Below are 11,790 nucleotides of genomic sequence, written 5' to 3'. Positions count from 1 at the left end.
TTGCTGAATTAGAACCTCTTCCAATTTAGGTCCAAAAAGCACATGTGTGGCTGTCAAAGTCAGAGCTAGAGGCTTTCATTGGGTCCTGATCAGTGTTCCCTCTAAGCTGAGTTAGTGTGAGCTAGCTCACAGTTTTTTAGCCTCCGGCTCACACGTTTCTGTCTTAGCTCAGGAAGGATGGCTCCAGAGCAAACTAGCCTATGCAGTAGCCAAATCGCTCGCTCACAACTTTAATGCCAGTAGCTCACAAAGCAGAATTTTTGCTCACAAGACCCCACAGCTTAGAGGGAGCATTGGTCCTGATGTATGTTTTTAACTGTCTTTCTAATAGATACTTGTATTTTTGTATATTATAAGTTTTAACTAGGTTTTTAATATTGGCCCTTCATTAAACTTTCCTCTCACCCTTTTGGTTCTTGATTCCAGTTTTTGGGTCAGGTTTGTTTTCCCCTCCCTGGGTCTTATAGTGGGGATTCGAACCTGAGTTTCTGAACTCCTAATCAACACAAAACACAAGAGTGTACTGGTACGTACTATTTCTATAGCACAACTGGGATCAGGTCTCCTAATATTCTCCCTATCTTCTTCATATCTTCTCCAAGTGCACTAGTTCTCTTTCACCCAAGACATAATTCATTACCAAGATTATCTTGATGTAGGAAACTGCATATACCCAGGCACCAGTTTCATGCATTCCGAACGCACATCTGTGTATTTTATGGGGTGGGCAAATCACAAAAATACCTGCATTGGTAGAGCGGGGCACGTGGCGAAATACACAGATGCCCTTCAAGCGTAAGTACATAGTTTCCAACATTAGTCGTCGAGCATCCCTACAAAACAGTTGCCGAAGTGGCGAGTTCTGACTGTTAAGTGGCAGTGAAAGTGTGCGTTGTAGGTTTTTAGCACAGCTCTGTTCCTGATTCGCGTTTTCCCTCGTGCTTGTGGGCGTTCAGGGAAGCGTGTTGTAACATCCCGCCTACCCAGAAAGGCTTCCTACCAGTTGCCTTCCTTTTAGGTGGCACCTGTTGCAATCTGCACCTTCTTTGTTCTGGATGTTGGGTCACAGGAAGCGAAGTCCTGCCCTCAGGAGCAGCAGGAGGAAGCGGCTAATGACAGGGCGGCGGGGCAAAATGCTTCCTCTTCCTCCACTTTAACAGGAGAAAAATCCTGCCCGTCCAGGTCCCCCCCCCTCTAAATACAGATGACTTGTGGGCAGTGTTCCCTCTAAGCTGAGTTAGTGTGAGCCAGCTCACAGTTTGTTAGCCTCCGGCTCACACATCTTTGTCTTAGCTCAGGAAGGGAGCAAACGAATTGATGCAGCAGCCAAATTGCTCGCTCGCCACTTTAATGCCAGGAGCTCACAAAGTAGAGTTTTTGCTCACAAGACTCTACAGTTAAGAGGGAGCAGTGCTTGTGGGCACACAAGTGCACAGAGCTCTCTAGTGAGGCACGTTAGGCAGCTGCCACAGGAGATGGGGGTAAGATTGCTCCTTTGAAACTGACGAGCGGGTGCGGTGGTGTGGCCGGAGGTGTGAGCCGGGAGAAGGGTCCGGGTTCAAAACCTCGTGTATCCGGTGTATGGCTTCGCCCCCACAAACACGGTGGAAAGTGCCGTCGGCCGACTTACGGAGACCCCATAGGGATTTCAAGGCAAGAGACGTTCAGAGGTGGTCTGCCAATTCCCTGGCTCTGCAGAGCGACCCTGGACTTATCACCCTGGAGAAGTGGAGATTTGGGGGGGGGGGGCGTGATTGCTCTCTTGAAGTATTTTAAAGGCCATCACTTAGAGGGCAGGGAGCTGTTACCGTTGGCAGCAGAGGAGAGGGCTCGGAATCATGGGTTTAAATTACAGGTGGGAAGGTACCGGCTGGATGTTAGGGAAAGCTTTTTTACAGGAAGAAGAAGAAGAAGAAGAGGAGATTGGATTTCTACCCTGCCCTTCATTCGGCGTCTCAGAGCGGCTTACAAACGCCTTTCCCTTCCCCCTCCCCACAACAGACACCCTGTGAGCAATGTTCCCTCTAAGCTGTGGAATCTTGTGAGCAAAAATTCTACTTTGTGAGCTACTGGCATAAAAGCTGTAAGCGAGTGATTTGGCTACTGCATAAATTAGTTTGCTCTGGAGCCCTCCTTCCTGAGCAGAGACAAAAATGTGTGAGCCGGAGGCTAAAAAACTGTGTAGGGCTCACACTGCCTGTGAGGTCGGCAGGGCTGAGAGAGCTCTTTCAAGAGCTGCTGGTGAGAGAACAGCTCTGAGAGAACTTGTGACTGACCCAAGGACACCAGCAGCTGCACATGGAGGCGTGGGGAATCAAACCCGGTTCTCCCGCGCTCCTAACCACTACACCAAACGGTAAGAGTAGTTCAGCTGTGGAATGGGCCGCCTAGGGGGCGGTGAGCTCCCTACTCGCTGGCAGTCTTCAAGCAGTAGCTGGACGAACAGTGGTCAGGGATGCTCTAGGCTGATCCTGCGTTGAGCAGGGGGTTGGACTAGATGGCTTCTATGGCCCCTTCCAACTGCATGATTCTACGCATGGTCTCTCATCCAGGCGCTAACCAGGGCCGGCCCTGCTCTGCTTTCGAGATCTGACAAGACCGAGCCACAACGTAGGAAGCAGTAACAGTGACCTAGTTGTTGTGCACTATTGTGGTGACATGAAGCTCTCTGGAATGCTCCGATGCGCTGCAAACACTGTCATTACCGCCACCTTCGGGGTTCCATCGCTTCCCATAGCCAGGAAGCTCGGAACCCTCCATTCGCCTGTAAGCATTCCAATGAAAGGGAAGGAGCATATTTGCTTAGGCTGGGAATGCGGGGAAGGCAATTAGTTATTCCTGAAGTCGTCCGATCGGCCTGCAGCAGTCTTGAGTGCGTGCTTCCGAATGGGGCAGGTCACCTGGGGACCAGTGTGCCTCCTGCCCCATTTGAAATAAGGCCGGAGCCCGTCGGGGGGGGCTGAAGCCGCCCCCCTTTTTTTTAATTTCAAAGTTTTTGAGAAAAGGCCATTCAGGCACCTGCTTGGGAACATGCAAGTCGTGTTCCACCAAGTCAAGGGGAGGAGGGCTGGAAAATAAACCTTGCCTTTCCTGGCAGGCCGGCCCGAGGCCTTGTGTGTACTTAACGCAGCCTCTGCTAGCGAGCTAACGCCCCTTGGTTATCGTTTTGGTGGTGGGAGAGGGAGAGATGTTCTGATAACTCCAAGGACTCTTGCTTGAGGTCGCTGGGTGTAAAGCAGTTTCTCTCTTTCTCTCTCTCTCTCTCTTTTTTCCCCTGTGCCTGTTTATGTAATATATGTAATCTGCTAACTGCGGGTGCCTCTTTGTGCATCTGGTGAAGTGAGGCCCAAGAATGACTGTACAGTATTAAGTGTGAAGGAGAAGAGGAGATTGGATTTATACCCCACCCTTTACTTGGGAGTCTCAGAGCGGCTTACCTTTCCCCTCCCCACAACAGACACCCTGTGAGTTCGGTGGGGCTGAGAGGGCTCTTTTGAGAGCTGCCCTTGGGAGGACAGCTCTGAGAGAACTCGTGACTGACCCAAGGTCATCCAGCAGGTGTAAGTGGAGGAGTGGGGGATCAGACCCGGTTCTCCCAGATTTAGAGTCCGTGCTCTTAACCACTACACCAGACTTAGCTGCTGTGGTGCCCTAAGTCCTTTTGCCTGACTTAAGCTGGTTAACAGCGTTCCGTGCGCCTTGGTGTTTAGTCATGCCGGCCACATGACCACGGAAACGTCTTCGGACAGCGCTGGCTCTTCGGCTTTAAACGGAGATGAGCACCGCAACCCTAGAGTCGGATTCGACTGGCTTTCGAGCAAGGGAACCTTTACCTTTAAGCTGGTTAAGGAATGGTAAAGGGAAGATCTCCTCTTTTGCTACAAGCTGGAATAGAGCTAGGTTTCTGATTTACATTCGCTATTGTGCATATAGCACCAGTGAGCCATGGTACTATAAAACAGGTGGGGAAAGGGCTCGACTCAGTGGTCGAGCATCCTCTTGGCATGCAGCGGGTCCCAGCTTCAGTGCCCAGCATCTCCACTTAAAAGGACCAGGTGATATGGGATGTGAAAGACCTCCCCCTGAGACCCTGGAGAGCTGCTGCCAGTCTGAGTAGACAAGAGTGTCTTTGATGGACCAATAGTCTGATCCAGGGGTCATTTCCTGCAGGAGCACACAGGAGCGGAGCTCCGGCAGTAAAGAGTCTAGGGGGCGGGCACATGTAACAAGCCCCGCCCCTTGCTCCCAGCTGCCCTGGGCCACGAGGAGCATAAGGATCTGCGCATGTGTCCCCCCCCCCATAGCTAGCAATCCAAAGTCCAGTGGAGCCTGAGCAGCGGGTGTTGCCTTCTGACACACTTCCGGTGATACCAGGGGGTGTGGCATATGCAAATGAGTTATGCTAATGAGTTATGCTAATGAGCTCCTGCGCCTCTTTTTCTACGAAATGACCCCTGGTCCGATCCAGTATGAGGCAGCTTCATCTGTCCTTGTATGTTCTGTTGGCAGGAGAGATGGGCTGATGAATACGAATACATTTATTACATTTTTATCCCGCTCCTCCTCGTGGTTCTCCCCACTTCCCATTTCTGTCCCCTGAACAACGTCGAAAGACGATTCAGCCTGCGAGAAAGTTGACTGGCCCAAGGTCCCTCAGCGAGCTTCACGTGGCCCAGTTGGGACTTGAACTCAGGGCACCCAGGTCTCTCTGTTCAGCAGCTGTTTTCTTCCCTACTCTTTGTTTTTAGGTTGAAAGCCGCCGCGAGGCTTGGCCGGAAGGCGCTCCATAATTCCTGCCCCATAAACCGATCCGGCCTGATGTTGCCAGGTTTGGGTGCGATCCCAGGATTAAAACTCTCCACCCTTTACTCTGTAATGATACACTTGCCGGCTTGTGGTTCATTCCTTGGGCACCTCCGTGTTACTGGGTAGTGTGTTGGTTGTGCAACTTTATTTAAGCACGTGGTCAGGAAGAACTATTTGCAAGACCTTCAAGGTCCACGCCCTGTATCTTCCTCCCCGCCAGGGTCATTCTTGTTCATATATCGCCGCCCAGCCTGTTAAAAAGGCTGTCTGGTTGCTACACAACATTTGGAGGGAGTTGCTGGTCCCACAGTGGCCAGCGATGCTCCCTCTAAGCCGTGGAGCCTTGTGAGCAACAATTCTACTTTGTGAGCTGCTGGCATTAAAGTTGTGAGCAGGTGATTTGGCCACTTGCATTAATTAGTTTGCTCCAAATCCATCCTTCCTGAGCTGAGACAAAAATGTGTGAGCCGGAGGCTAAAAAACTGTGTGCTGGCTCACACTAACTCAGCTTAGAGGGAACGCTGGTGGCCAGTTCCCAACTTAAGCAGGGAGAAAATGGGACTCTGTTAAGAAAATGATGCATTAAAGCCCCCTTTGATTTGGGAAAATAATCTCACACCAACTGTCACTGACATTTATATGGATTCAGGTGGGTAGCCGTGTTGGTCTGATTGCAATAGAACAAGGTTTGAGTCCAACGGCACCTTTAAGAACAACAAAGTTTGATTTTAGGTATAAGCTTTTGTGTGCGTGCACGCTTCTTCCAGATGTACATTTATATAGTGGTGTCTCCATACATGATGCTTTACCGGTTAGCAGAAGTGAAAAAACCAGGTCTCTGCCCCCAAAAGCATACAATATAAATTTTGTAGGAAGAAGAAGAAGAGATTGGATTTATACCCCGCCCTTCACTACCCAAAGGTGTCTCAGAGCGGCTCACAATCTCCTTTCCCTTCCCCTCCCCACAACAGACACCCTGTGAGGTGGGTGGGGCTGAGAGAACTCTGACACAAACTGCCCTTTTTCAAGGACAGCTGTGCCAGAGCTTGTGACTGACCCAAGGTCACACCAGCAGGTGCAAGTGGAGGAGTGGGGAATCAAACCTGGTTCTCCCAGATTAGAGTCCGCACACTTCACCACGACACCAAACTGGCTCTCTATTTTATAAATACTGGTGTCAAGTATCTGGACATCCTTGAACTGAACAAGAAGTTGCAATAACTGCTTTGCCAGAGTTTATGATCTCGGACATCTTGCGTTCTCCCTGTGAACGCGAATGTCACCATACCGAGGTTGCGCTTGGGCAGATTGACCCACAAGCTTTCATCTTGCAGTTACATTAAATTACACAACTGAGTTTCATTGAGTGCGGGCGGGACCCATAGTCATCTTTCCCATTCCGTGAAATGGGTGTCATAGTGAACTGCGGCACGCTCAGGGCGATTAAGGCAGAACAACCTCTCCCCCCATCGTATTCCAACTAATGCACAGGTTTCTAGGGTTGGCCGTTGAGAGGAACTGGTTGGCTTCTATGTGAGACAGGATGCCGAACTGGATGGACCACCGGTCTGATCCAGCAGGGCTCTTCATATGTTCTTATGAAGGCATCACCCTCTGTGTTCCATTGTTGAACCTCCAGAGGAACTGATTGGCCACTGTTGGAAACAGGATGCTGGACTGGGTGGACCACTGGTCTGATCCAGCAGGGCTCTTCATATGTTCTTATGAAGGCCTCGGCCTCTCTGCCCTGTTGTTGGCCCTCCGTAGGAACTGGCTGGTCACTGTGGCAGACAGGATGCTGGACTAGATGGGCCACTGGTCTGGTCCAGCAGGGCTTTTCTTATGTTCTTATGAAGGCCTCGGCCTCTCTGCCCTGTTGTTGGCCCTCCGTAGGAACTGGCTGGTCACTGTGGCAGACAGGATGCTGGACTAGATGGGCCACTGGTCTGGTCCAGCAGGGCTTTTCTTATGTTCTTATGAAGGCCTCGGCCTCTCTGCCCTGTTGTTGGCCCTCCGTAGGAACTGGCTGGTCACTGTGGCAGACAGGATGCTGGACTAGATGGGCCACTGGTCTGGTCCAGCAGGGCTTTTCTTATGTTCTTATGAAGGCCTCGGCCTCTCTGCCCTGTTGTTGGCCCTCCGTAGGAACTGGCTGGTCACTGTGGCAGACAGGATGCTGGACTAGATGGGCCACTGGTCTGGTCCAGCAGGGCTTTTCTTATGTTCTTATGAAGGCCTCGGCCTCTCTGCCCTGTTGTTGGCCCTCCAGAGGAACTGGTTGGCCACTGTGTGAGACAGGATGCTGGATTAGATGGACCACTGGTCTGACCCAGCAGGGCTCTTTTGGTGTTCTTAAGTAGGACAGGTGTGTGTGGAGTTTTTAGCACAGTGCAGGTGACATGAGCACGTAGCCTAGGTGTAGATCTCGTCCCGGGTTCTGGGCTGCCTGGCGAGAAAGTCTCCTTGTAGCACCAACCATCAGACAGGTCCCTGGCATGAAGCACGGGGCTGCTTTGCCACCCCCCAAGAAATGTCGGCGGAAATACTGGATGTTTTGTTGTTTGCATTTGTTTTGTGTGTGTATATAATTTTTTTTTTTTAAAGAAATATTGGATGTGTTTTGTTTTTTTCAGGGAAGAAAGAAAAGTTGGGGCTCCTGGGAAAAATTAGAGGGAAGAAGAATATTGGGTAAGATAATGCTGGGGACGGCCACCCCCCCAGGACTGAAAGCCCCCCGCCCCAATCTGCCGATTGCTCGCTTGGGTTCTCACTCTAACTCTATAAGCGTGAAGGTTAATTTGCAAAGTATATTAAATGATCCACTCATGTACTTCACATCCCCCCCCCCCCCGGTCAAGCCCATGCATTCCCGTTTATTTTAGGAGAGTTCTTGTGCCACTTCTCCTGGAAGCGTGCCCTCTTCCGTTATCCTGGTTGATGGAAACAGGGCAATCCTGTTGCGGAACCGTGCCTCCTGACCATGTGCAGAATGTCCCACTGTCCAGTTCTTAAGACACGGATTGCTTCACGGTGTGTCCTCCTGAGATGTAGCACAGAAAGAGAGCCAGCTGTGGTGTGGCGGTTAGGAGCGCGGACCCTAATCTGGGAGAACCGGGTTCGATTCCACACGCCTCCACATGCCGTTGCTGGTGTGGCCTTGGGTCAGTCACGAGTTCTCTTGGAGCTGTTCTCTCAAGAGCAGTTTCTGCCAGAGCTCTCTCAGCCCTGCCTCCCTCACAGGGTGTCTGTTGTGGGGAGAGGAAGGGAAGGAGATTGTAAATTGCTCTGAGACTCCCAAGTGAAGGGCGGGGTATAAATCCAGATCTTCTTCTTCTTGTGTGCGTGGCTCATGTAACTGGCGGTTCGACAGTAGCTCCTAATGAATTCTGCTTGTTCATGTTTCCCCCACCCCTTGGAAATCAGAGGTCCATTCCTTTTCCTTGGATTGTCACGCCGACTCTTTCACTTGCGAAGAAGCGTCTTTCCTCCGTCTGTCATGCTGCAGAAAGTGGAGCTGACTGCATTTAACCGAAGCAGACCCTTTCCCCGTCAAAGTCAGTATTGTCTACTCAGACTGGCAGCAGCTCTCCAGGGTCTCAGGCAGGGGTCTTTTCACATCACCTACGACCTGGTCCTTTTAGCTGGAGATTCTGGGGACTGAACCTGGGACCTCCTGCATGCCAAGAAGATGCTGTGCTACTGAGCCACGCCCCCTTCCTTGTTAATCTGATGGTGGGGGGCAGGATCTGATCTCTGTTGTCTCTTCATCAAGGTTTTCTAGGCACCTTGGTCCATCCTCCTGAGATGTAGCACAGAAACCTGCCGGTCTATGGGTGGGACTGTAGGTCAGGGGCAGGTTGCAGCTGGCTAGCCCTTCTGCAGCGCCACAGACGTGCCCGAGGGCAGCCTGCATGGCGTCCTGGTTAATGTTGAACTAAGGGGGAGTCCCGGATTCAAATCCTGACTGAGCGTCTTTGAGTCAGTCACCGTCTCTCAGACTAGCTTGCTCCACAGGGTTGTTACGAAGGTAAAATAGGATTGGGGGATTGCATATGTTGCCCTGCTCTTCTAGGAGGAGGCAGGGGTCTTGTTGTAGAAAAAGAGCTGCCGGAGCTCATTAGCATAACTCATTAGCATAACTTATTTGCATATGCCACGCCCCCTGACATCACCGGAAGTGACAGAAGGCCACACCCCCTGACATCACCGGAAGTGTGTCAGAAGGCCCGGCTACTTACCCTCCTGCTTCATCCTCATTCCCAAACGGAATGAGGATCGAAGAAGGGGGCGGGGCTTCACCACGTGACCGCCCCGCCCCCTAGAGGTTCTCTTCCGGAGCTCCGTACCTGAGAGCTCCCCCCCGACTAGAGCCCTGGGAGGAGGAGAATGTGCCATTACTTGCCACTGAGTCCTGACCAGTGTTCCCTCTAAGCTGAGTTAGTCTGAGCTAGCTCACAGTTTTTTAGTCTCTGGCTCACACCATTTTTGTCTTCGCCCAGGAAGGATAGTTCCAGAGCAAACTAATTTATGCAGCAGCCAAATCGCTCGCTCACAGCTTTAATGCCAGTAGCTCACAAAGCAGAATTCTTGCTCACAGGACTCCACAGCTTAGAGGGAGCATTGGTCCTGACAATCCTGATCGTGGGGTGTTCCTTGCAAGAGGCAAGCAGAGGTGTTCTGCCATTGCCTTCCTCGAAATAACAACCCAAACCTTCCTCGGTGGAAATGTGAAAGCCCGGAAAAAAACCGAAAAAATTGGGGAAAACTCCGTTTTTTTCCTGAATCCTTTTTGTTTTTTTCTGAAATATTGGAAAAATTGAAAAAAGAAAAAAATGATTATGAAACATTTTATTTTAACATGATTAATAAAATATTTTAAGACAAGGTGTTCAAACATTTTCCCAATCATTTCTAAAATATATATGTATGGTATCAGATTGATCTAAGCAAGTCCTAGGTTACAAACTGAACCCTCCAATGCAAGAACAAGATGCATTTCTTCCTTTAGGAGGTGCGATTGTCAGAAGAAAATAAAAAAGTTTCAGTTTTGTTTTTGCATGTGGGTGGGTATTCTGTTTGAAACAATTGTTTGGACACACTATATTTTTAATATGCTAGTTGTGATAATTTCATGCCAAGTAAAAATGTCCATAGTCATATTTTATGTTCCTAAAGTAACAGAATGACTTTCAATCTAGAAAAGACAAAATAAATGCTAATGTAGCATTTTTTTCAATTTTTCCAAAAATTTCCGTTTCCCCCCGAAAAAACCCGGAAAAAAACCGTGTTTTTTTCCGAGCTTCAAAATTTCCAGAAATTTTACATCTCTAGGGTCTTCCATCTGCACCATGGCTGGCTCCGCTTAGCTCCCAAGCCCCAGTGAACTCAGGCCAAACTAGGCTACGGGGGCTGCTTCCTTGGAGAAAGGCGGTTTAAAATGCAGTCGGGCTACAGAAGCACTTTGGAGTCTTGTCCTGGTCTTACCGAGAGATGATCATCCCTGAAAATGTAATGTGTAAAGTCTGACGAACGTGCATTTTGCTTGAGGACGGACCGTGGCTCAGTGATAGAACATCTGTTTGGCATGCAGAAGGTCACAGGTTCAATCCAGTTGAAAGGAACCTGGCAGTAGGTGATGCGAAAGACCTTTCTCTGCCCGAGACCCTGGAGACCCAGTGCCCGTCTGAATAGACAATACTGACTTCGATGGACCAAAAGCCCGATTCAGTGTAAGGCAGCTTCATCTGTTCTCAGGGAACAGAGGCCGATTGCCGTGGCCTTGTGTTCTCGTGTTGGTCGCACCTCTGTTATAGCCTCGCAACAGCCCTGTGACTGGCCCACGGTCACCCACCCGGCAAGCTTCCAGAGCACCAGGGGGAATTTGAACCTGGATAATTCTAGATCAGGGGTGTCGAACTCATTTGTCATGAGGGCTGGATCTGACATAAATGAGACCTTGTTGGGCTGGGTCCCGCGCGTCATAAAATGCAATACCAGGTAGCGGAGATATAAAGTTCATAAACGACACAAACACAAAGATTTTTTTTTACTTAAAATAAAAACATGCTTAAAACATTAGCACTCTTGCGATATTTTATTTAGCAGATAACTGACACCTCTTGCTCTGAATTATTGCATCAAAGTGTCTGTGCTGTTGCAATCTTGAGTATGCTGTTCAAGAGTGTATCTGCAAGCTGCAAACCTACTTTTGATTTTGATTCATCACAGAACTCTCATGTTCAGAGTTCTGAGTCTAGGACCCAGGGGAAAACATGAAATGGCTGAGTGATTGAGACAGTCTGGCAAAGCAAGCTATGATGCAGCAGCAGCAACAGAACTAGAAGCAGGAGATGGCCAGTTCCAGTGCGGGCCTGATGGAAGCCCTCCAGGGCAATGTTCCCTCTAAGCTGTGGAGTCTTGTGAGCAAAAATTCTACTTTGTGAGCTACTGGCATTAAAGTTGTGAGCGAGTGATTTAGCTACTGCATCGGTTAGTTTGCTCTGGAGCCCTCCTTCCTGAGCCAAGACAAAAATGGGTGAGCCGCAGGCTAAAAAACTGTCAGCTAGCTCACACTGGGGAACACTGCTCCAGGGGCCTGATCAGGCCCCTTGGGCCACATGTTTGACACCCTTGTTTTAGATCCTAGTCTGACGCTTTAACCACTATCCCATGCTGGTTGTCAGAACAAGACTTGCCCTCTGGCATAGCCCCTGTGGAAGTATGTTGCCCAACGCACGCGGGGACAAGACTAGCACTGGTATTTGGGAACCCCTGTGCTGGCCAGAAAGGCATTTAACATACCTGTTAGTCGTAGTCCAGATCTCGCGTCTAAGCTGTGTGCTTCATGACGGCCGGAAGGAGAGCCCCCCCAGCAGTCGCTGAGACGACGTGAGCTCCTCTGCGGAAAGGGGTCTTTGCCGGAAGCCTCCGGATTCCGGTTAGGCGAGGGTGGAAGCGCCTGGCCGCCCTCCAGCCAGGGTGGCT

The 11,790-nt window shown here is 50.1% G+C and overlaps 1 protein-coding gene across 1 annotated transcript in view; it reads left to right on the top strand.

The window, feature by feature from the left end:
- The first annotated feature begins 7,437 nt into the window (after positions 1-7,437).
- The window catches only part of EIF4G1 (eukaryotic translation initiation factor 4 gamma, 1), a 134,814-nt gene continuing 130,461 nt past the window's right edge, over positions 7,438-11,790 (top strand). The window contains exon 1 of the mRNA XM_015427022.1: positions 7,438-7,494. The gene's annotated coding sequence lies outside the window, so the exon portion shown is untranslated. The remainder of the gene's footprint in view (positions 7,495-11,790) is intronic.

Source organism: Gekko japonicus, unplaced genomic scaffold (assembly GCF_001447785.1).
Source record: "Gekko japonicus isolate JY-2015 unplaced genomic scaffold, Gekko_japonicus_V1.1 scaffold238, whole genome shotgun sequence".
NCBI classification, from domain to species: Eukaryota; Metazoa; Chordata; class Lepidosauria; order Squamata; family Gekkonidae; genus Gekko; species Gekko japonicus.
The sequence above is the reverse complement of the archived record's forward strand: the minus strand, read 5'-3'. Positions and strand labels throughout refer to the sequence as shown.